This window comes from Nomascus leucogenys, chromosome 4, assembly GCF_006542625.1.
Source record: "Nomascus leucogenys isolate Asia chromosome 4, Asia_NLE_v1, whole genome shotgun sequence".
In the NCBI taxonomy this organism is placed as follows: Eukaryota; Metazoa; Chordata; class Mammalia; order Primates; family Hylobatidae; genus Nomascus; species Nomascus leucogenys.
Genome location: NC_044384.1, coordinates 109,617,405 through 109,641,935, shown reverse-complemented (window position 1 = coordinate 109,641,935; position 24,531 = coordinate 109,617,405). Strand labels below are relative to the sequence as shown.

The following is a 24,531-nucleotide window of genomic DNA, read 5'->3' as shown; positions in this document are numbered from 1 at the left end:
TTTGCATCTAGAAGGCATTCTCTCCTTGTGACCTTGAAGACTGAGCACTGTAGAGCCCATCTTCTTCTCAAGGCCAATGATGCTTCAGATACCAAATGGCTTCATTTTTCAACTGTGGTCCAAAGAGAGGGTTGAGTTTGGCCAGAATTGAAATCAACCAAAAGAGATAGCAGAAAACCGGACAGGTCACCAATATGGTAATGATAATTCCCCAGTAAGGACCCTTAGGGATAAACCAAGGCACCAAGAAGCCAACGAAGCCCCAGAACATGCTTATCACAGTGAGAGGCACCATGAGGCCATGATATGCCACGGTCACTGCCTGAGCTGCCAGCCTCTGCCCCACCGCCTCACTTCCCAAATTCCTTCTTTTTTGTTTTGTTTGTTTTTTAGACGGAGTCTCACTCTTTCGCCCAGGCTGAAGTGCAGTGGCACAATCTCAGCTCACTGCAACCTCCACCTCCCAGGTTCAAGCAATTCTCCTGCCTCGGCCTCCCCAGTAGCTAGGATTACAGGTGCACGCCACCATGCCTGGCTAATTTTTGTATTTTTCTTTCTTTTTTTTTTTAGTAGAGACAGGTTTTCACCATGTTGGTCAGGCTGCTCTCGAACTCCTGACCTTGTGATCCACCCACCTCAGCATCCCAAAGTCCTGGGATTAACAGGCATGAGCTACCACATCTGGCCCCCAAATTCCTTCTTAATTTCTGCACTGACCCACTATTCAGGAGCATATTGTTTACTTTCCATGTATTTGTAAAGTTTCCAAAATTCTTATTAATTTCTAGTTTTACTCCATAGTGGTCAGAAAAGAGGCTTGATATTATTTCAATTTTTTTGAATGTTTTAAGACTTATTTTGTGATCTAAAATGTGGTCTAACCTTGAGAATGATTCATGTCTGAGAAAAAGAATGTGCATTCTGCAGCTCTTGGATGAAATGTTCTGTAAATATTAGATCCTTTTTGTCTATAATGCAGATTAAGTCTGATGCTTCTTTGTTGATTTTCTGTCTGGGAGATCTGTCCAATGCTGAAAATGGGGTTTGAAGTCTCCAGCCATTATTGTATCAAGGCCTCTCTCTTTAGGTCTAATAATATCCCCTTTATATATCTAGGTGCTTCAGTGTTGGGTACATATATATTTTACATTATTATATCACCTTGCTGAACTGACCCCTTTATCATTATGTAGTGACCTTCTTTGGCTCTTACAGATTTTGTCTTGAAATCTATTTTATCTAATGTAAATATAACTATTCCTGCTTTTTGGTTTCCACTGGCATGAAATATTTTTTCCATCCCTTTATTTTCAGCCTGTGTGTATCTACATAGGTGAAGTGTGTTTCTTGTAGGCAACAATCAATGGGTCTTGTTTTCTCATCCAGCCAGTCTCTATCTTTTGACAGGAGAGTTTAGTCTATTTACATTCAATGTTATTATTGATAAGTAAGGACTTACTCCTGCCATTTTGTTATTTGTTTTCTGGTTGTTTTGTGATCTTCTCTTCCTTCTTTCTTTCCTGTCCTCCACTAGTGAAGGTGATTTTCTCTGGGGATATGATTTAGTTTCTTGCTTTTTATTTTGTGTGTATCCACTATGTGTTTTTTTGTTGTTGTTGGTTTTTGGCTTGAGGTTACCATGAGGCTTGCGAATACTACCTTATAACCCATTATTTTAACCTGATAACAACTTAATTCTATTTACATAAACCAACAAACAAGGAAAAAGAAAACTAATAAAAACTCTATGCCTTAATTTCATGCCCCTGCTTTTAAACTTTTTGCTGTTTCTATTTAGATCTCATTGCACTGACCATCTTGAAAAATTGATGTAGTTATTACTTTTGATTGGCTCATGTTTTAGTCTTTCTACTTACAGTAGTAGTAGTTTACACACCACAATTACACTGTTACAATATTCTCTATTTTGCTGTGTACTTAAAATTACCAGTGAGTTTTCTACCTTCAGATGATTATTTCCCATTACTGTCCTTTTCTTTCTGACTGAAGTATTCCCTTTAGCATATCTTGTAGGACAGGTCTGGTGTTAATTAAATCCCTCAGGTTTTGTTTGTCTGGGAAAGTCTTTATTTCTCCTTCACATTTGAAGGATACTTTCACCAGAAATATTCTTCTAGGATAAAAGTTATTTTCCTCCAGTACTTTAAATATGACATGCCACTCTCCTGGCCTTTAAGGTTTACACTGAAAAGTGTGCTGCCAGATGTACTGGAGCTCCATTTTATGTTATTTCTTTCTTTTCTCTTGCTGCTTGTAGGATCCTTTCTTTATCTTTGACTTTTAGGAGTTTGATTATTAAATGCTTTGAGGTTGTCTTCTTTGGGTTAAATCTGCTTGGTGTTCTATAACCTTCTTGTACTTGGACACTGACATCTTTCTCTAGGTTCAGGAAATTCTCTATTATCCTTTTGAATAAACTTTTTACCTCTATCTTTCTCTACCTCCTCTTTAAGGAGACTTCAGACTTTCTCTTTTGAGGCTATTTTCTAGATCTTGTAGGCATGCTTCTTGTTTTTTTCGAGACAGGGTCTCACTCTGTCACCCAGGCTGGAGTGTAGTGGCATGATCTCAGCTCACTGCAACCTCCACCTCCAGGGCTCAAGCGATCCTCCCACCTCAGCTTCCAGAGTACAGGCTCACACTATCACACCCAGCTAATTTTTGTATTTTTTGTAGAGACAGGGTTTCACCATGTTGCCTAGGCTGGTCTCAAACTCTTGAGCTCAAGCAATCCAGCCTCAGCCTCCCTAAGTGTTGGGATTACAAGCATGATACTGTGCCCAGCCTGTGTATTTTCAATTAGCCAGTCTTCAAGCTCACTAATTCTCTCTTCTGCTTAATAAATTCTGCTAGTAAAGGACTCTGATATATTTTTCAGTGTGCCAACCGTATTTTTCAGCTTCAGAATTTCTGCTTGATTCTTTTTAATTATTTCAATCTCTTTGTTAAACTTATCTGATAGAATTCTAAATTCCTTCTCTGTGTTATCTTGAATTTCTTTGAGTTTCCTCAACATAGCTATTTTGAATTCTCTCTCTGAAAGGTCATCTATCTCTGTTTCTCCAGGATTGGTCCCTCGTGCCTTATTTATAAAGTTCATTGGTGAGGTCATGTTTTCCTGGATGGTGTTGATGTTAGCAGATATTCTTCAGTGTCTGGGCATTGAAGAGTTAGTTATATATTATAGTCTTCACTGCCTGGGCTTATTTGTAGCCATCCTTCTTGGGAAGGCTTTTAGATATTTGAGAGGACTTGGGTGTTGTGATCTAGGCTGTGTGATCTAGGCTGTATCTGCTTTAGGGGGCACCCTGTGCCCAGTAACACTGTGGTTCTTGCAGACTCAGACATGTACAGCCTTGATGGTCTTAGATGAGATCTGGAAGAATTCTCTAGATCACCATGCAGACGCTCTTATTCCCTTCCCTTACTTTCTCCCAAACATACAGAGTCAGTCAGTCTTTCTCTCTCTCTCTCTCCCTTTCTCTCTCTGTTCTGAGCCACCTACAGACCTAAAGCTTGGGGTGGAGTGACACAAGCACCCCTGTGGCCACCACCACTATGACAGCACTGGGTCAGACGTGAGAAGTGCTAGGTCTTACCCAAGGCCTGCTATAACCACTCCCTAGCTACTGCTTATGTTTGCTCAAGGCCCTGGGGCTGTACGATCAGCAGGTGGCAAAACTAGCCAGGCCTGTCCTTCCCTTCAGGGCGGCAAGATCCCCCAAGTCCCAGGTGGGTCCAGAAGTGCCATCCAGGAGTCAGGGACTAGAGTCAAAAACCTTAGAAGTCTACCTGGTGTTCTAATGTAGTGCAGCTGAACTGGTACTGAAACTACACAATGCAGTCCCTCCCTTCCTCCTTTCCCTTTCCAAAGGGAGAGGATCCTCACCTGTAGCCACCACCAGGCCATGAGGAATACTGCCAGACTACCACTGATGCTCCCTTAAGGACCAAGGTCTCTTAAGTCAGCTTGTCATAAATGCTGTCTGACCTGGGCCTCACCCTTCAGGACAGTGGGCTCCCCCTCTGGCCCAGGAGGTCCAGAAATGCCATCCAAGAGTCAAGTCCTGAAATCGGGGATCCCAAGAGCCCTTTTGGTGTTCTACCCTCTTTGGCCATGCTGGTAGCAAGACTTTTCTCAAGCAGGAGGAGTTCTGCCCCATACACCACAACTAGTTATGTGGTAAGTCTCACCTGAAGCCAGCAAGTCTTAGAGACTCACCAATGCCCTCGAAATGTAATATGGGGGTATCACTGCTGGTTATTCAGGGCCCAAAGGCTCTTCGGTTCACAGGTAATGAATGCTGACAGGACTGGGTCCTTTCCCTCAAGGCAACAGGTTCCCTTCTGGCCCAGGGTGTTCTAGAAATACCGTCTGGGAGCCAGGGCCTGAAACAGGGGCCTCACGACTTTAACTGGTGTCCTATCTTGCTGTGGCGGGGCTGGTATCCCAGGTGCAGGACAAAATCCTCCCCACTCTTCCCTCTTCTCTCCTCAAGCAGAAGGATGGGGTCTTTTTTTGGAGCCACAAGCTAGGCAGCCTGGGGTTGGGGGAGGAATGAAGCCAGCACTCCCCAGCTGCCACCTCAGTATGTCACGTGCCCCCTCAGTCCACTGTCTCTGGGCCTAATTCAGCACTAGGACTCACAAGTTGCAGTCCTTATGGCCTAGACTGCCTTTCAACATTACTTGTACACAACGAGTGCTGCAGCGCTCAGTGGTACGATTTGCAGGAACTCAAGCTCCCACCACTAGGATGAGTGACTCCCCTTTGGCTAGGGCTGGATTACATGCTCTCTCCATCGGCAGGCATCAGCTGAGTTTGGTCTTGGTTTCCTTTCTGCTCTAACAGGACACCACTGAGTTCAGTGCCTCACAATTGCTATGTTCTCCCTTCCCCAGTGTCCAGAGATGTTCTCCACACCAGGCTGCTGCTAGGGCGGGGATGATCAGGGAGTGGTGTTGGCAATTCAGAACTATTTCGTTTTTTGTTTTTTGTTTTTTTTTTCTCTGGTGCCTCTTTCAGCGATATGAGGTTAAAAGCCGGTACTATGAGTGTTCACCCGACTTTTGGTTTTTACAAAGGTGCTTTTACTGTGTAGATACTTGTTAACTTGGTATCCTTGCAGGAGGGATGATAGGTGGAATCCTCTATTCCACCATCTTGCTCTGCCTCATTATTCTCTTTCTCACGGTGACCTTGCTGTACCCCAGAGTCAGAAGCCACTATATATTAGATAGCTCACTCAAGGCTGGGTGTGGTGTTTCATGCCTATAATCCCAGCACTTTGGGAGGCCAAGGCAAGCAGATTGCTTGAGTCCAGGAGCTCAAGAAGATAACTCATCATCCAACACCAAATCTTACCCACTTCATTTACATTTATTCATTTTTTCTTCCTGTTATAGTGGATAAAGTGTCCCTTCCTTCTCTGATCTAAGACCAATTACCCTGGGTCATTCCCTTCCACCCATTCTAAGAATTATCTACCTTCAGTTGGCCTTTCTCCAACCTCTATCTTCAATGCCCAGATTCCCCCCAGGATGAATATTTTCCATTAGCCCTTACATATGCCTCACACTCAGAGCCAAACTTTTTCTAAGACTTATCTAGAAGGCCAGGCACGGTGGCTCATGCCTATAATCCCAGCACTTTGGGAGGCCAAGGTGGGTGGATCACTTGAGGTCAGGAGTTCAAGACCAGCCTGGCCAACATGATGAAACCTCATCTCTACAAAAAATACGAAAATTAGCCAGATGTGGTGGCACATGCCTGTAATCCCCAGCTACTTGGAAGGCTGAGGCAGGAAAATCACTTGAACCCAAGAGGCAGAGGTTGCAGTGAACCGATCACGCCACTGCAATCCAGCCTGGGCAACACAGCAAGACTCTGTCCTAAAAAAAAAAAAAAAAAAAAAAAAAAGCCTTATCTAGATGTAGATTCACCACTTGTTCACCTCTAGTTTTCTATACAATCACCCCAATCTGGCTCCTATCTCAAATTTTTCTTTATGAGTCACTAATAACCCCATCTTACCAGATCCAACAGAAATGTCTATTTTCAACTTATGTAACTCAAAAGTAAAAAAGATGACCATTTTCTCCTTCACAGAACACACACCTCTCTTTCCCTCCATTAGCAACTTTCTGGAGTTTCTACTTAACCGTTGCTCCTTCTCAGTCTCCTTTATTACTTCAACGTCCTCTGTTTAATATCCTTCACCCATCGAAAAGTTCCACAAAGACAGGGACAACGCCTGCTTTATTTGCCTCCAAGGCCTACCCAATTACTTAGCTCAAAGAAGGTGCTCATTAAATATTTGTTGACTGGATACCAAAAAAAAATTTTTAAAATTAAAAAAAACCCTCAATTCATAGCTAACTCCCTATACAAAATTAACTAAAATTTTATTGTAGGTTAAAATACAAAATCCAAAACTACAAAAATTTTAGAAACACACATGAGAAAAACTGTGACCTTGCATTAGAAAGACTTAAGATAACAAAAAAACCATTTGTAAAAGAAAAAATTGGCAAATTGGACTTCATCAAAATTAAGAATGCTTTAAAGATACTATAAAATAAAAAGACAAGCCACAGAGAAAATATTGCCAACCATATGTTGGATAAAGAACTTGTATCCAGAATATTTTAAAAACTCAGATACAGATGTTTACAGACAAGAACAGACAGATGACAGAAAGGCAGATAACAGTCAAAACTCAGTAACAAAACAACTTCAAACAATTTTAGACATGATTTCCCTCAACTGAGTTGGTCCACACCCATTCAGCCTCATCTACCACCACATGCAAGCTATATGTACATCATAAGACCTCCGCTATGCTGTTATCGTTCATGCTGTGTTGCTTATCTTGTACCTTCTCATAAAGCTAAGTAGACCTGATGTTGACTGAATATAATTAAGTATCAACATATATTAATGCAGCAGTCCCCAACCTTTTTGGAACCAGAGATCAGTTTTGTGGAAGACAATTTTTCCATGGACCAGGGTTGGGGGATGGTTTTGGGATGAAACTGTACTGCCTCAGATTATCAGGCATTAGATTTTCATAAAATGTGCACAACCTATATCCCTTGCATGTGCAGTTCACAATAGGGTTCATGCTCCTATGAGCATCTAATGCCACTGCTGATCCGATAGGAGGCGGAGCTCAGGCAGTAATGCTCACTGGCCCACCGCTCACCTCCTGCTGTGCAGCCTGATTCCTAACAGGCCATAAACCAGTCCTCGTCTACAGCCTGGTTTGGGGACTCCTGTATTAATATATCTACTATAATATGCGCTTGTGTATGTGTGTGTGTGCATTCACAGCGTATGTGTGTTGAATTCATCAGTGAAGTCATCTAGGCCTGGAACTGTTATTATGGGAAGGTTTTTAATAATGTACTAACAGATATAGGGCTCCCCAAATTTTTCTATCAGTTCCAGAAAGTTCTGTTATTCAAGCACTTTTTCCATTTAAGTTGTATCTTTTAACATACATTGGACCATACTGCTATCTCCTAGTCTTGATGTTGGTAATTTATATTTTCTCTTTATTTTCTTTTGATCAATCTAGCTAGAGATTTAAAAATCTTATGCAATTTAGCAATATGAACTATTGGTTTGGTTTCATCTCTTTTATTCTTTTCTACCTCTGGGAACACAGGACATAATTTTTTATCTATTGTTACTTATCGAGTTCATTGAGTTCAGCTCTTATTTTTATTATTTCCTTTATTTGAATTGCATTGGGTTTGCTCTCCTTTTTCTAGCTTCTTAAACTAGAACTTAAAACATTCTTGATTTCTAATATAGTGGCTCCCAAAGAATAGTCCCTAAACCAGCAGCATCAAAAGCCACAAGGGCACTTACTGGAAATGCAAATTATTGTGCCCCACTCAAAATCTACAGAATGAGAAACTTTGGAGGTGGGGTCTGACAATCTGTGTGTTTTGTTGTTTTGGGGCGGCAAGGTGTCACCCAGGCTGGAGTGCAGTGACAAGATTCTGGCTCACTGCTAACTCCACCTCACAGATTTAAGCAATTCTCATGCCTCAGCCTCCCAAGTAGCTGAGATTACCGGTGTGTACCACCACGCCCAGACAATTTTTGTACTTTTAGTAGACGGGGTTTCTACTAAACCACCCTTGAAGGCCAGGCTAGTCTCAAGCTCCTGGCCTCAAGTGATCTGCCCGCCTCAACCTCCCAAAGTGCTGGGATTACAGGCATGAGTCACCACGCCCAGCCTGACAATCTGTGTTTTAGTAAACCTTCCAGGCAATTGTGATGCACAGAGTTTTCGGAACTACTGCTCTAATCTGAGCATCTCCGTTATGAATTTTTTCACTCTTACGCCCACTTCAGCAGCATCACAAATGTGGTGATGTGTTGGGTTCCCCTTATTACTCAGCTTTAAATATTTTCTAAAAATTTCTGAGATTTTATTGACCCATGAGTTACAAGTATTTTTCTTAATTTTCCAACATTTGGGGGATTTTCTAGATTTCCTCTTGTTAGACATTTCTAATTTAATTCCATCATGGTCAGAGAACATACTCTAAATAATTTCAATACTTTGTTATAAAGATATGTTTTATGGCCAAGAATATGGTCTGTTTTAGTGACTATTCAGTATGCTTTCAAAATAAAGGTATTGTATAATCATGGGAATTAGCATTCTATAAATGTTATTTCAATTTCATTAATATCATTCAAATCTTCCATGTTCTCACATAATTTTTATCTACTTATTTTAAAAATATCCAACAATAATGAATTTGTCATTATCAAGTTCTTTTAGTTCTGTGAATTTTTCTTTCATATATTTTAAAGTAGTCTCATTTTACACAGACAAATTAAGGATTGTTAATGCTTCCTAATGAACTGAAATTTTCATTATTATGAACTGTTTTTATCTCTAGTAACACTCCCTTAATTTCTACTTTGTTATTAATATAGCTACTTAAGCTTTCTTGTTACTAGTGTTTCCATGGTATATCTTCTATTTTTTAAGTCTAACTTCCTATTTAAAGTCTGTCTCATATAAACTGTATATAGCTAGGTTTTTGTTTTTGTTTTTGTTTTGAGACGGAGTCTCACTCTGTCGCCCAGCCTGGAGTGCAGTAGTGGGATCTCAGCTCACTGTAACCTACGCTTCCAGATTTCAAGCCATTCTCCTGCCTCAGCCTCCCAAGTAGCTGTGATTACAGAGGCATGCACCATCACATCCACCTAATTTTTGTTGTACTTTTTTTTTTAGTAGAGACAGGTTTCATCATGTTGGTCAGGGTGATCTTGAACTCCTGACCTCAAGTGATCCACTCGCCTTGGCCTCCCAAAGTGCTGGGATTACAGGTGTGAGCCACTGGACCAGCCTAGGTCTTTTTTTTCCCCCCCAATATGACAATCTTTGCCTTTTGATGGGAATATTTAGGCTACTCATATTTAATACAGTTATTAATATGGTGAGGTTTAAGTCTATCATCTTGTCATTTGCTTTCTATTTGCACCATTTTATCTTTCTTCCTTTATTCCTCCTTTCCTGATTATTCCTGATTAGATGTTAATTTAGTTTTTCTTTTAAGGCTAGTCAAGTGAAGCAGTGGGAATGGAGAAGAAACAAATCTGTAACTAGCTGCAATCAATTAGTTGTAAACACCACGGCACTATGACTAGCCAAGTATTCCTTTTTATCTCTTCTGTTCACTATTTAGTAATTACTCTCCTTTTTCAGGGTTTTTTTTTTAACTGGATAGTCTTCCAATTATAATAGCATGCATAAATTATCAGAAGTAACCTTGAATCATTATTTCACATACATGTAAGAACATATACAGTATTAGCTCATAATATTATATTATGGGCTATACACGGCACCGTGGCTCATGCCTATAATCCCGGCACTTTGGGAGGCTAAGGCGGATGAATCGCCTGAGGCCAGGAGTTCAAGACCAGCCTGGCCAACATGATGAAACCCCATCTCTACTAAAAAATAAAATAAAAAATTAGCCAGGCATGGTGGCACACACCTGTAATCCCAGTTACTCGGGAGGTTGAGGCACGAGAATCACTTGAACCCAGGAGGTAGAGGTGCAGTGCACCAAGATTATGCCACTGCACTCCAGCCTGGGTGACCGAGTGAGACTCCGTCCAAAAAAAAATACTCACATATTCAATATATACATAAAACATAATACACACATAAAATATAGGGATACAATAAAATTCACATTAAACACTTCTGCATGTGTTCCTCCAACCCTTTATACAACTGCTGTCACATATTTTACTTCTACTTACATTATAAAACACACAATACATTTTTCTGGCCTTAATAAATAGATTTAACAAGTTAGGAAAAATTGTTTATTTTCCAACATATTTACCACTATAGTACTCTTCAATTATTCTTGTAAACCCAGGTTTATATTTGCTCATTTAACAAGAAAAACTCACTTTAACATTTCTAGTCAAATTCTCTCAGTTTGGAGACTAATTTACTCATTTTTTTCCTTATTTCCCTTTTATTTTTGACAGTACTTTCACAAAATATAGAATTCTGGGATAGCAGTTTTTTTCTTTGAACACTTTAAAAATATTGTTCCACTGTCTAATGGCATCTATGGTTTCCAATGAGAAGTCAGCACGCATTCATGTAACTGTTTCCCAGCATGGAACATATAGGATTTCTCTAATTGCTTTTAGGACTTTTCTCTTTAGTTTTGATTTTCAGCAGTTTGACCATGATGAGCCTAGATGTAGTCCTCTTTGGATTATCTTGGTCAGGGTTCGGTGTGATTCTTGGGAATGTGAGCTGACATTATCATCAATCTGGAAACATTTTCAACAATTATCCCTTCAAATATTCCTTCTATTGCATTCTTTCATCTCCTTCTAAGAGTCGAATCATGTGACTATTAGATAATTTTATGTAATATTATTCCACAAAGTCTCAGACACGGTGTTCTGTTTTCTTCATTCTTTTTGCTCTGTGTGTCAGTTTGAGTCACTTCTATTAAACAGACCTATAATTCACTGATTCTGTCTTCTATTATGTTCTGACTGTGATGTCCATCCAATAAGTGTTTTTGAACTTTTATTGTGAAATAATTATAAACTCAAAGGGAAAGAAAAAGCAGTACGGAGAAGTCCCATATGCCCTTCCTCTAGTTTCCCATAATGGTAACATCTTACATAATTACAGAAAAATATTAAAGCCAAAAGTCTGCTATTGGTACAATGTGTATATATAATTCTACATCACTTTACCACATGTGTAGATTCACACAACTACCACGGCAATCAAAAAAACAGAACCAATCAATCATGAGGAAGATCTCCCTCATACAATCCTTATGCACTCAAACTCTCCCTCTTCCTCTAACATCCCTAACCCCTGGCAACCACTGTGATATAGTTTGGCTCTGTGTCCCCACCCAGATCTCACCCTGAATCGTAATAATCCCCACATGTCAAGGGTGGGACCAGGTGGAGATAACTGAATCATGGGGGTGGTTTCCCTCATGCTGTTCTCATAATAGTGAGTTCTCACAAGATCTGATGGTTTTATAAGGGGCTTCCCCCTTCATTCGGCATTCTCTCCTCCCGCCATGTAAAGAGGTGCCTTCTGCCATGATTGTAAGTTTCCTGAGGCCTCCCCAGCCATGTGGAACTGTAAGTCAATTAAATCTCTTTTCCCTATAAATTACCCAGTCTTGGGTATTTCTTCATAGCAGCATAAGAATGAACTAATACACACTGATCTGTTTTCTCACACTGTAAGTTCAAGAATGGTATATTAATATGACACTTCACTCATAATGCCCTTGAAAGCCATCCAAGTTGTTGGGTATCAATAGTTCATCTCTCTTACTAAGCAGTATTCCATCCTAAGGATGTAACACAGTTTGTTTAATCATTCACAAATTGAGTGATATTCTGGTATTTCCAGTTTTAGTCTATTACAAATAAAGCTAGTATGAACAGTCATATATAGATATTTGCATGTACGTAAGATTTCATACTTCTGGAAAAAAGCTCAAAGTAAATATGTAATATGTATATTCATATAGATATGTAATATGGAGTTAAAATATGGTAAGTAAATGTTTAGTTTACCAAATGGCCAAAATGTTTCCATAGTCGTCGTATGATCTTACACTCCCATCAGCAGTATACAGAGCCAGTTTTTCAGCATCCTTGACAGCACTTGGTACTGCCACTATTATATTGCTTTAATAAGTGTATAGTTGCAGAATTAGTTTGCTTTTCTCTAACGGATAATAATGACAAATATATTCTCATGTACTCATCTGCTATTCATACAGCCTCTTTGGTAAAATGTTTCTCATGTCTTTTGCCCATTTTCTAATTGAATATTTTTTTGCTGTTGAGGTTTGAGACATACTCCAGATATGAGTCCTTCATCAGATATGTAGCTTGTAAATATTTTCTCCATGTGTCTAGCTTGTCTTTTTCATCATCTTAACAGAGACTTTAGTGGAGCCAATGTTTTTAATTTTGATGAAGTCCAATTTATTAACTTTTTTTCTTTTATAGATGATGCTCTTGGTGTTATGTCTAAAATCTCTTTATCTAAGTCAGGGTCACCAACAGTTTCTCCTCTGAGCTTTCAGGATAATATATAATAAAGACTCTGTATAACCTTATTCTCCTCTACAGAGTACTGAGTTGTGTTCTGGCAAGTAGCATCTGTCCAATCACCTCAATCCTGTGAAGGCTTCTTTTTGCTTTTGTTAGTACCAGTCTTTTCTTGTTTTTCCTTTAGCCCTAGGATGTAGCCCTTAGTCCCAGTACATGATGCTTAGTCCTAAGGTGTGGCATGGCCCTTCTCAAATTTCAATGGAAAGTTAAAAGGTGTTTACCAAGCCCCTCTTTACTTGGTGAGACTTCACCTCCAAACTCTATCTCCCTAGCACTGAGCAACTGCTGGAATTTCTGCTCAGTGCTTTAACCTCCCAGCTGCTGCTTTCTGCTGGGTTCCACAGGGTGTCATTCAGCACATGCACAGCTTCAAAGTTAGCCAATGACTGTAGAGGAACTTGTACACATATTTTGTGACTCTGCTCTTACTATGATTTTTCCCTACTCATTTTGCACCACCCTTTCCCAGCAGGGCCAAATTCCAACCTCAGTTCTTTGCCCCAGGAAGAAGTCACTTCCTGCCTGAACTCTATTCGTTTGGTGTGAACTTAGTGCATCTGCAGAAGGATAAGCCAGTTAAACGTATAGCTCAGCCGGGTCACTTCCCTTCTTTCAGGCAGTGTGTTGCCTCCAGCTTTTACCTACTTTTGTTTTTATATTCCATCCAGATGCATTATTATTATTATTATTATTATTATTATTATTATTATTATTGGCAAGAGGGTAAGCCCAATACAGATCCTCGACCATTATCAGAACCATGAGCCCAGCGTGGTTTTTATGTTAATTTCCCAGTTTGGGAGAAGTATAAATTCATACCCCCATACATGAATAAAATTGAAAAAAAAAAAACTGCAGTTGAAAAATTATATGGAAGACTTTTTTTCCCTATTTCTAGAGCTGAAGATAAAAATCAACAAACTTCAGCTGGGCGCAGTGGCTCATGCCTGTAATCCCAGCAATTTGGGAGGCCAAGGCAGGTGGATCACGAGGTCAGGAGTTCAAGACCAGCCTGGCCAAGATGGTGAAACCCCATCTCTACTAAAAATACAAAAATAAGCTGAGTGTGGTGGTAGATGCCTGTAATCCCAGCTACTCAGGAGGCTGAGGTAGAGAATTGCTTGAACCTGGAAGGCAAAGGCTGCAGTGAGCCAAGATCACGCCACTGCACTCCAGCCTGGCCGACAGGGTGAGACTCCATCTCAAATAAATAAATAAGCAAACAAACTTGTTACCTATGTAGGTAAATTAGTTGCCTTTGTTTTTTTTTTTTGAAAATGCCCCATTTTTCCAAAAGGATAGCCTTCCAAGGCTCTTCACTCCATCTAACTGCTTCAGGCAGACCTCAGACCTCATCTTCTATTCTTAAATTGTATCAAACCTCAAAACTATTATACAAGAGCAATAACCACCATATCATCTTGTCCCAGACAGCCTTAAAGTGTTACCATTTCAGGATTTTAGTTGCCACCATTTCTGACTTTTGAAAATTTCCCTCACTTTCTTGTTCATTCACATGTGTATTCCGAAGTCTTTTTGTTACATTTTACCCTGCATTTTTAGGTTGGTTTGTTTTGTGTTTGTTTTGTTTTTTGTTTTTGAGATGGAGTCTCACTCTGTCGCCCAGGCTGGAGTGCAGTGGTACGATCTCAGCTCACTGCAACCTCTGCCTCCCAGGTTCAAGCGATTCTCCTGCCTTAGCCTCTCAAGTAACTGAGATTACAGGCATGCACCATCATGCCCGACTAATTTTGTATTTTTAGTAGAGATAGAGTTTCACCATATTGGTCAGGATGGTCTCAAACTCCTGACCTCAGGTGATCCACCTGCCTCGGCCTCCCAAAATGCTGGGATTACAGGCATGAGCCACCGCACCCACCCTCTAGGTTTGTTTTTGTGTGTGTGTTTTTTTTTTTTTTTGATGTGGGAGGATCACACATAATTTGCAAGATTATCTCAACAGCTAAATTGCCATAATTAGAAGACCACATATTATTTTTATAATTAGAATATTTACAAAATCATAATAAATGCTACATGGAAAAACTATAGGGAAAAATAAGTCCATATATATATGTATATATAATTCATATATCTCAGAAAGTGCAACAAGTGCTGTTTGTTCTTGAAAAAAGGTTATAAATCGAAAATGAGGACTATGGAAAATAAGGACAATGACAAGACTGACTATGTGTAGTTGTTCTAGTAATGAAAAGCAATACTACTCAAGCTAGGAGAGAGAGAAGAGGAAGTGGTGCAATCATGCATCTTAATACGGAGCAAGAGCCCAAAGTGGAGCCCACAATCTCACAGCCTTTGCAACAGATTCATCATACACTATGTTTAGAGTTTCCATAAGCACACAATTTTCAGAAAGAACTAAGTTAAATCATGCTTCAAATCACCATATATCCACTTTTAACATAAAATTCAATTCTATAACCAATTCAGTAGAAAGCTAAAGGACATAGTGCCAATATTCTTTTTGTTTGTCTGGTTTTTTTTAATTTTATTATTATTATACTTTAAGTTTTAGGGTACATGTGCACAATGTGCAGGTTTGTTACATATGTCATAGTGCCAATATTCTTAAGTCAATAATTCTTACAATATTTCACTCTTTTAAAGAACTAAATCATAAAATATGATTATCTCACCAAAAAATAAGAGGACATAGAATGTAAAATAAATTTTTCAAATTAAATTAGAGGCCAGCATTATTCTAAGTGAAGTCACTCAGGAATAGAAATCCAAATGTCGTATGTTCCCAATTATAAGTGGGAGCTAAGCTATGGGTATGCAAAGGCATACAGAGTGGTATAACGGACACTGGAGACTCACAAGTGAGGGAGGGGAGAGGGATTAAAAGGACTACGTATGGAGTACAATGTACACCACTCAGGTGACCAGTGCACTAAAATCTCAGACTTCACCATTATACAACTCATCCATGTAATCAAAAACCACTTGTACTCCAAAAGCCACTGAAATAAAAAATACATATTAAAAACATATGAATTAATTAGTGGTCAGGTGCAGTGGCTCATGCCTGTAATCCCAGCACTTTGGAAGGCTGAGGCAGGTGGATTGCTTGTCACCAGAAGTCAGAGACCAGCCTGGGAAATAATATGAGACACCATCTCTACTAAAAGTAAAAATTAAAAGATTAGTCAGGCATGGTGACGTGTACCTGTAGTCCCAGCTACTGGGGAGGCTGAGGCGGAAGGATCAGTTGAGCCCAAGAGTGTGAACTTTCAGTGTGCCATGATCGTGCTACTGCACTCCAACCTGGGCAATAGAGCGAGACCCTGCCTAAACAAAAATTAAATTAGATAAATTTCAAAAACAATAATGGTGAAAATAATGTTACACAGCATGATGAACTTAGTGAATTAATAATCTGTTGAGGCCAGGTGTGATAGCTCATGCTGGTAATCCCAACACTTTGGGAGGCTGAGGTTAATGGATCACTTGAGCCTAGGAGTTTAAGACCAGCCTGGCACCTGGTACACAGTAAGCAATCAATAAAGCTTGGCTAAAATGGTTTTTAAAAAATTAAAAAGGCCAGCCTGGGCAACATAGGGAGACTACGTCTCTACAAAAAATAAAAAATAAAAACACAGCTGGCCATGGTGGCATGCACCTCTAGAACTAGCTAGTCAGGAGGCTAAGGTGGGAAGATGGCTTAAACCCAAGGTAGTGAGCTATGATTGTGCCACTGTAGTCCAGCTTGAACAACACAATGAGACTCCATCTCAAAAATAAAAATAGTAATAATCTGTTGAAAATAAAGAGAAAATGCAATGGCAATTAATGACAATCAATACAATGATTAACATTTCCTGAACTACAATTGCATATTTTAGAAAAATGTTAAAACGGCAGTTATAATCTATATAAGTTTTAATATTATGCTCTTACTGCATACATCACATGAGAGCTAAAGTGGCACTGCAAAGGAAAAGATGTACAATGGAGCTCTCTGGCAGCACTACTTTAATCAAATGATCAAAGTAGGTGCAACTAGTAAAACCTGACACTGCATGTTTCCTGATGAGTTCAAATATGAAGTACCCAGTATCACCTATGATATGTTCTTACCAAAAAAAAAAAAAAAAAGGTTTAACCTGAATCTAATGAAGCGTCCAGACCTAACCTACAGTTTATAGGAAATGTGTGGACTGGAGGAATAAGTTAGCAATACCAAAGAAAAGCAAGCAGACAAATCTGGAATGTGGAACATTCAACAGGACAAACAGCCTGGACTCTCCAAGAATCAATGTAATGTGGCAAGAAAAAATAGAGGAACAATTCTAGAAAAAACATTAGGAAAGAGACTCCAACAGTGAATTATAGAGAGCACCAAGTTGTTTCTTCTAATGATGCAAAGGTGATTTATTTTTAGGAATTCCATTAATATAATCCACCTATTAATAGAGATAGGAAGAAAAATTAAATACTCCTATCTTCTGATGCCATACCAAACTCAATAACCATTAATGTTAAAAACAAAGAGGAAACTGGCAAATACTTATTTAACATTATTTTATGCCAACACCAAGTATTAATGAGAATACAGAGCACTGAACATTCTTTCATTAGTCAAAGCATTTTAACTTATACAACCTTATCAGAAAACAGTTTAGATTACCCTTAAAGTTGAACACGCACATATCCTGTAACCTACCAATTCTATTCCTACACATATCCAGCAGCTTGCACAAGTGCATCAAAATGTGTGTGCAAGGCTTATAATAGCCAAATACAGAAAACAATCCAAATGCCCATCGCCAGTGATGTAGTATACTCACGTAATAAAAATGAACTACAGGTACATGCAACAAGGACGAATTCCATAAACATAATATGAAATAAAAGAAGCCAGATATCAAAGTATACATATGACTCAATTTAAACAAAATTCAAAAGCCAGCAAAATCATCACAGAATTGGAAGTTACGGTAACTTCCTTTGGTGCAAAGGGAGAGAACAGTGATCGGGAGAAAGCACAAGAGGATCCCCGGGTATGCTGGCAATGTTCTACTTAATGTTGTTTCTTGACCCAGTGACAGTTTATTGGGTTTTCACACTTAGCAATAATTCATTAAGCAGTACATTTATGTTTTATACGTATTTCCAACACTTCAATAAAAAAGAATTATAATTTTCAAGCCAGAAAGTACAAAGTAATCTCTAAATATCTAAAAAAAATTGAAAACATATGTAACTATATATCATATTGGTGACAAAAGTACAAAGTGAAGAATTATTTAAATTGATTTTAAAACTCAGCATTTTGACTGCACATATCATCCAGTGGGTTATATCCCAAAGGAAAAAAAGTACTTAAAATGCACTTTGTAGTTTTGTTGTTAGTAACAATACGTGTACTATTTTTAAACTATTCTAAACTCTAAGCTAAAAAAAGATAATTATGTTAATGTTATTAATGGCCAAGAGTTTTCCTTTTTTTTGAGACAGAGTCTTGCTCTGTTGCCTAGGCTGGAGTGCAGTGGTCCAATCCCAGCAGCCTCCGCCTCCTGGGTTCAAGCAATTCTCATGCCCCAGCCTCCCGAGGAGCCAGGATTACAGGCGTGCATCACCATGCTCGGCTAATTTTTGTATTTTTAGTAGAGATGGGGTTTTGCCACGTTGGCCAGGCTGGTCTCGAACGCCTGAACTCAAGTGATCCACCCACCTCGGCTCCCAAAGTGCTGGTATTACAGGCATGAGCCACCGCGCCCAGCCAGGAATTTTAGCTTATGAGAAGAAAAATAAAAATTGTCAATCAAGAGGTAAAAACAAATTTTAAATCTGAATTGGGGCAAGGGGCAGTGGCTCACCACTATAATCCCAGAACTTTGGGAGGCCAAGGTGGGTGGATCACCTGAGGTCAGGAGTTTGAGACCAGCCTGGGCAACATGGTGAAACCCCATCTCTACTAAAAATACAAAATTAGTCGGGCATGATGGTGCATGCCTGTAATCTCAGCTACTCGAGAGGCTAAGGCAGGAGACTCGCTTGAACCCAGGAGGCAGAGGTTGCGGTGAGCCGAGATTGCGCCGTCACACTCCAGCCTGGGCAATAAGAGCGAAACTCTGTCTCCATAAAAAAAAACTCAATTGGAAAAGTAGAATAAACTGAGAATTTTTCTCTTTTTAAGAAACAATAGTACCTAGATCTAACCTCTGAAAAGCTCTACGAGGAAAAAAAAAATCCTAGAGAACCCAGATTGTGTTGTCTAACTACATCTTCTAACAAAAGTAAACAAGATTCCTTATAGAAGTGGTTTCAAAACTAGGGGTTGACTATTCCCAAAACAAGCCTGTGAAAGCTCACTGCCGAGAAGCCAGCAAGCTATCAGAGACAGGAGTAGGCTCATGTCAAAGGGAGAAAGGAGCAAACTTGAAAGAGCTCCCACTGGATGGAGATGAAACAATGTAAGCATCAAAAAGACTAATGACTGCAAAGGACTAGACGATATACATATACATATATACATATATCTGTAAGTTCTTAAGAATATAAAATCAATCTCACTAGATAGTTACGGAGATTTCTAAGGTACCAACTCTTTATTCTGAAAACTGACCTATGAAGAGGAACAATCAAGCATTTATCCTGCCTTGCAAAACAAACTCTATTTTAGTAACCGAATAGTTGTTCAGGGAAAGATCTTCTGTAAGAAAACTTCCAACTACAAATGGAAAGGAAATTACAGAATAAGAAAATTATCATTTTGCAACTCTAAAGGATTACTACATGTAGACAATAATCAATTGATGTTAAAACTATTAAATAAAAGAGTGATGAGTTCCTGACTCACAGATGAGGGTATGAAGAAAAAAAAGAGTGATGGGAATATTTATAATAAGGCTGACAACATCTGACTCTAGTGATCAACTTTAACCCCTCTAATAAAGGCATATAATGTTTGGTTGTCTCACTTTCTATGCAGCAATAGGAGAAATATAGCACCAACTATGACAAATTCCTATTTCCCCAAGCCATCCCCCCCAAAAAAAGTACTGAATCAAGGGTCCACATCTAATCAGCCATGTGCAAGAAAGGAAAAGCAGTTGATAAAGGACTATGTTAAATAACACCAAAAGGGTGCAATAAAGCTTCTGGTATTCCAATTTGGGCCAAGACAATTTGTCTGTAACAAATAAATGACACCAAAAAATAAGAGACCAGGAATTAAGAGACTTAAGGGTCACAATATCTAAACACAATCCTGGCTCAAAGAAAAATTACAAAATGACATGTATGAAACCACCAAGAAAATCTCAACACTAACTGGGTATTAGATGATATTCAGAGACTACTGTTGAATGTATGGGTGTGATAATGAAATCATGGTTATACATTTTTCTAATCCTTTTCTGCTAGAAAAAGATATTTACTAGTAAAATATTATTTTATTTAAAATACTCCAGCAAGAGAGAGAGAGGGAGAGAAAAAGGGAGAGGGGGAATGAAAGCAGGACACAAGATGAAACAAGATTAGCCAGTGTTGATTGCTGGAAGCAAATGATGCTACCTCATTATTCTAGCCTCTCTACTTCTATATATGTTGAAATTTTCCATAATTAAAAAAAAAATTTTGAGCCAGGGTCTTGCTCTGTTGCCCAGGCTGGAGTGCAATAGCATGATAATAACCCACTGCAGCCTCACCCTCCCAGGGTCACGTCTCAGCCTCCTGAGTAGCTGGGACCACAGATGCGCACCACCACACCAAACTCTTCCTATTTTTTCTAGAGACAGGGTCTCCTTATGTTGCCCAGGCTGGTCTCAAACTCCTAGGCTCAAGTTATCCTCCCACCTCAGCCTCCCAAAGTACTGGGATTACAGCCATGAGTCACCATGCCCAGCTGATAATAAAGAAATTTAATAAATGGGTTAACCTAAAATGTCTGTTAATATTTCTTTTGGCCAGGAGTGGTGGCTCATGACTGTAATCCCAGCACTTTAGGAGGCTGAGGCAGGTGGATTATTTGAGGTCAAGAGTTCGAGATCAGCCTGGCCAATATGGTGAAATCTCGTCTCTACTAAAAATACAAAATAAATTAGCTGGGTGTGGTAGTGCATGCCTGTAATCCCAGCTACTCGGGAGGCTGAGGCAGGAGAATCACTTGAACCTGGGTGACAGAGGTTGCAGTGAGCCAAGATCGCACCACTGCACTCCAGCCTGGGCAACAGAGTGAGACTCGGTCACGAAAAAAATTCCTTTCAGTTCTAGAATTTGATGGGTCTATATTAAATTTTGTAAAATATATCCACTGCATGCTTCAGACTAAATATATTGGCTTAATATCAGAAATATTTTTTAAAATTATTACACATAGAAACCACAATGATTACAGAGTGGTAAATGTGTTATCTAGGAAAATAAGCTTCAGATGGCTATATTTTTCTGTGAAAAAGATACAGATGTCAATAAATGCTTCTAAATGCATAAAGGAGATCATGACCAGTTATTTTCTGTAGCTGTTGATGACAGAATAAGATGAAAGAGATTGAAATTATATTACAAGGATAGTAAAATAGATTTTTGCTCCATTTTTTCTGTCTCTTTGTAACAAATTATACCATCATATTCTTCTGACATTCTTTTAATCATTCATTAAATTCTTCAGCATTGACTGAGTGCCTGAAATACACATTACTTTGCTGGCTTGACACTGTGGGGTACAAAGGTGAGTAACAAAATGAGGTTCTATGCCGTTAAAATGCTTATAGGGGCCAGGTGCAGCGGCTCACGCCTATAATCCCAATACTTTGGGAAGCCAAGGCAAATGGATCACTTGAGGCCAGGAGTTCAAGACCAGCCTGACCAACATGATGAAACCGTGTCTCTACTAAAAATACAAAACTTAGCGGAGCATGGTGGCATGAACCTGTGGTCCCAGCTACTCGTGAGGCTGAGGCTTAAACCCGGGAGGCAGAGGTTGCAGTGAGCCGAGATCATACCACTGCACTACAGCCTGGGCAACAGAGCGAGACTCTGTCTCAAAAAATAAATAAATAAGTAAAATAAAAAATAAAATAAAATGCTTATAGGATCTGCAACCACAATTTTTCTTGTTCACTGAGAGTAAACCTAATAGAGAATTCAAAATTCATCTTACACTTGAAATTTTGTTACTGATTACTGAAAAATTATCTACAAGCGCCCAATTGTGAGTTTGACAGAAACCTGGTCTCAATAGTTATGAGCCAAAGATTCACTCCACAGGGTTCCCAGATCCCCTAAAATCATGTGCTAGGTGTTGACTATATTTTTCTGGAGAGGCTATAATGGTTTTCATTCATCTTATTCATCTCAAATGGTAAAAATCACCAGTGGAATGGAGCCATACATCCTGTAGCAGAAACTTCTAAAAAAAAATAAAAAAAATAAAAAAAATAAAAAAATAAAAAAAAAAAACAGGAAAAAGATGAAACATGGTACCATCCACCTGTTCAGCCTCCACAGATCCTGCTTTTGGAAACTGAAACATAAATTCTTAAAATTTGCACAACTTTTTTTCTGGTGCTTGAATGACCTCTAGTGGCTACTTAAATTATCACAGCCAATTGCTCACAGCAGGAATTAGGTTGGTGCAAAAGTAATTACAGATTTTGCCATTAAAAGTAATGAAATAAAGAACTAAAAAGTGTTGAGAAATAACAAAATTAAGATGGCATCACAAAGGAGCACCTGGCTCAATTTCAAGTTATTATACAAGCTCTCTATTATCCAACCAAATGTAGTTCACAATACAGTGTGTGTAATTCAAAACAGTTCACCAGATATTTCATTAAAAAAAAAAAGGCGCGTACGAACTAAGTATGATTTTCCCTAAATTCTTGCATTTCAAACTAACAAAGCATCAGCAAATACCTATGAAGAGAACAGTACTGGAATAAAAGATACAAGAACCTCGGGAATTAACACCCACCCTTTCCTCTCAGTTGAGGCAGTACCAGGAATACAGTGTCAACAAAGTACAACAACTGGAGTAGGAGAAATACTTTGCGAATACAAACTGGCCACAGAACTCAACCTGAGTGAGAACAGATAACAAATATGGTTCAGGAACTGCTGGGCCAAACTCTCCAAGTGGGAGTACAGCAGCAGCAACAGCAAGTGCCAGTAGAATGAGGCCGTCACATCACCCAGGGTGACCAGCAGGTCCCAGGTTACTTCACATGCCCTCTGCCCAGCCCCTTGAGAATTCCTGCAGCAGCAAAACACACCATCTTCCAGGTACTGCTGCAGGGAGTCCCAAGAATGCTGATACAGTTTTATTCATTTATTTTGAAATATTTGTCAGTATCTATATATACACAAGGCACTGTCTAGGCACTGGGGTGGAGTGTTGAACAAGACAGTTCAAAATCCCGGTTCCAATGGAGCTTGTAGTCTAATGTGGAAAGAGAAATAAAAACATAAAATGCCAGGTGGTGATATATGCTGTGAAAAAGATACAGTAGAACAATGGGGTTTGGAAATTACAGGGTGGCCATGGTATTCTTTTCCATAAGTTTATCATCTCAATTCAGACTAGCTCTTCTTCAAGCACTCAAAAGCCATAGTGGCTGGTGGCTATTATACTGGACAGTTCAACAAATCTGAAACTATCATCTATGCCTTTTTAGTTCATAATCTTTATCCTCTTTCTGAATCCTAAGAGAATTCATCCAACTGATCTCCAAATTCACTAACTCAGCTTCCTAAAGTATCCATCCTACTTATTACTGCAACCACTGAATAATTTAATTCAACAGTCATATTTTACATATTCAGAGGCTCTTTCTTCACAGCTCCTGAGCAACGAATGCCTGCTCTGACGATGCAGGAACATCCTCTAAAATATTGGGACTTTGTCTTGGACTTTAAGTTCTCTCCCATCTCCTACAGCTACTCCATCTCATTGGAGACCTTTTGCTCTGAGCCATCAGAAAGAACCCCCATTTTTGAGATCCTAAGCCTTCTCATCTTCCTGGTGATACTGCCCTATATGCTCAATCTTTTAGATAAAAATCTACTTGACACATCTCTGAGAACCAAGCTGGGTACCATCAGTAATCATATAGGTCACAATTCATTTATTTTAGGCCCCCCAAAAAAGGAAAAATTTAGAGTTCGTGGCATTTTACTAGTAGCTCAGAGATCCAACAGTTTGCAGGAAATAGAGATGGAATTGTAAGCAAGGGAAATACAGTGAAATTAAATTAATCTCCACCCAGACACTATAAGGCCAGCTGGGATACTATCCCAGCAATTGGCTACTGCAGTGAACAGCACAGACAGAAAATTTTCCAATTCCTCTTAAGGCTCCAAATACCAGTTGGCTACTACAGTGAACAAGACAGACACAGAAATTTTTCCAATTTCTCTTAAAGCCCCAAATACCACACAACCAACTTCAACCCTACAAAATCCCCTCTCCTTACCCCTTTTTTACTCCCTTCAGGAGCTCTTGCTGTTTTCTCCTAAAAGCCTTGGTTCTTTTCACCTATGCCGACTCTTGAGCTTCTCCCAGTTCAAGGGATAAAACTCCATTACCAATTAACTGTAACACACATTAACAGAATAGATAGAAAGTAATCTTTCATACGGAAACACTAAATTCAAGGTGAAAGGCCAAAAGAATTTGAATTTTGAATTATAAGCTATGCTTTAACTAGGAAATACATTAGTCTGTTGGACAGACTACAAGAAAACTAGAAATGAAAAAAGCCTTATTCAAAAACAAATGAAATAATGATGAGTAGATTTCACAAGCCTTGTTAACTCTGCTGTGCCATTTTAATGATGGACTGCATTGTAAATGTGCTGCTATGTTTAAGCCTAAA

At 39.1% G+C, this 24,531-nt stretch overlaps 1 protein-coding gene and 1 pseudogene across 1 annotated transcript in view; both read right to left on the bottom strand.

The window, feature by feature from the left end:
- Window positions 1-24,531, bottom strand: part of ULK4 (unc-51 like kinase 4) — a 718,037-nt gene that overhangs the window by 607,031 nt on the left and 86,475 nt on the right. The window lies entirely within an intron of this gene.
- On the bottom strand, window positions 68-23,584 carry LOC115834844 (annotated as a pseudogene).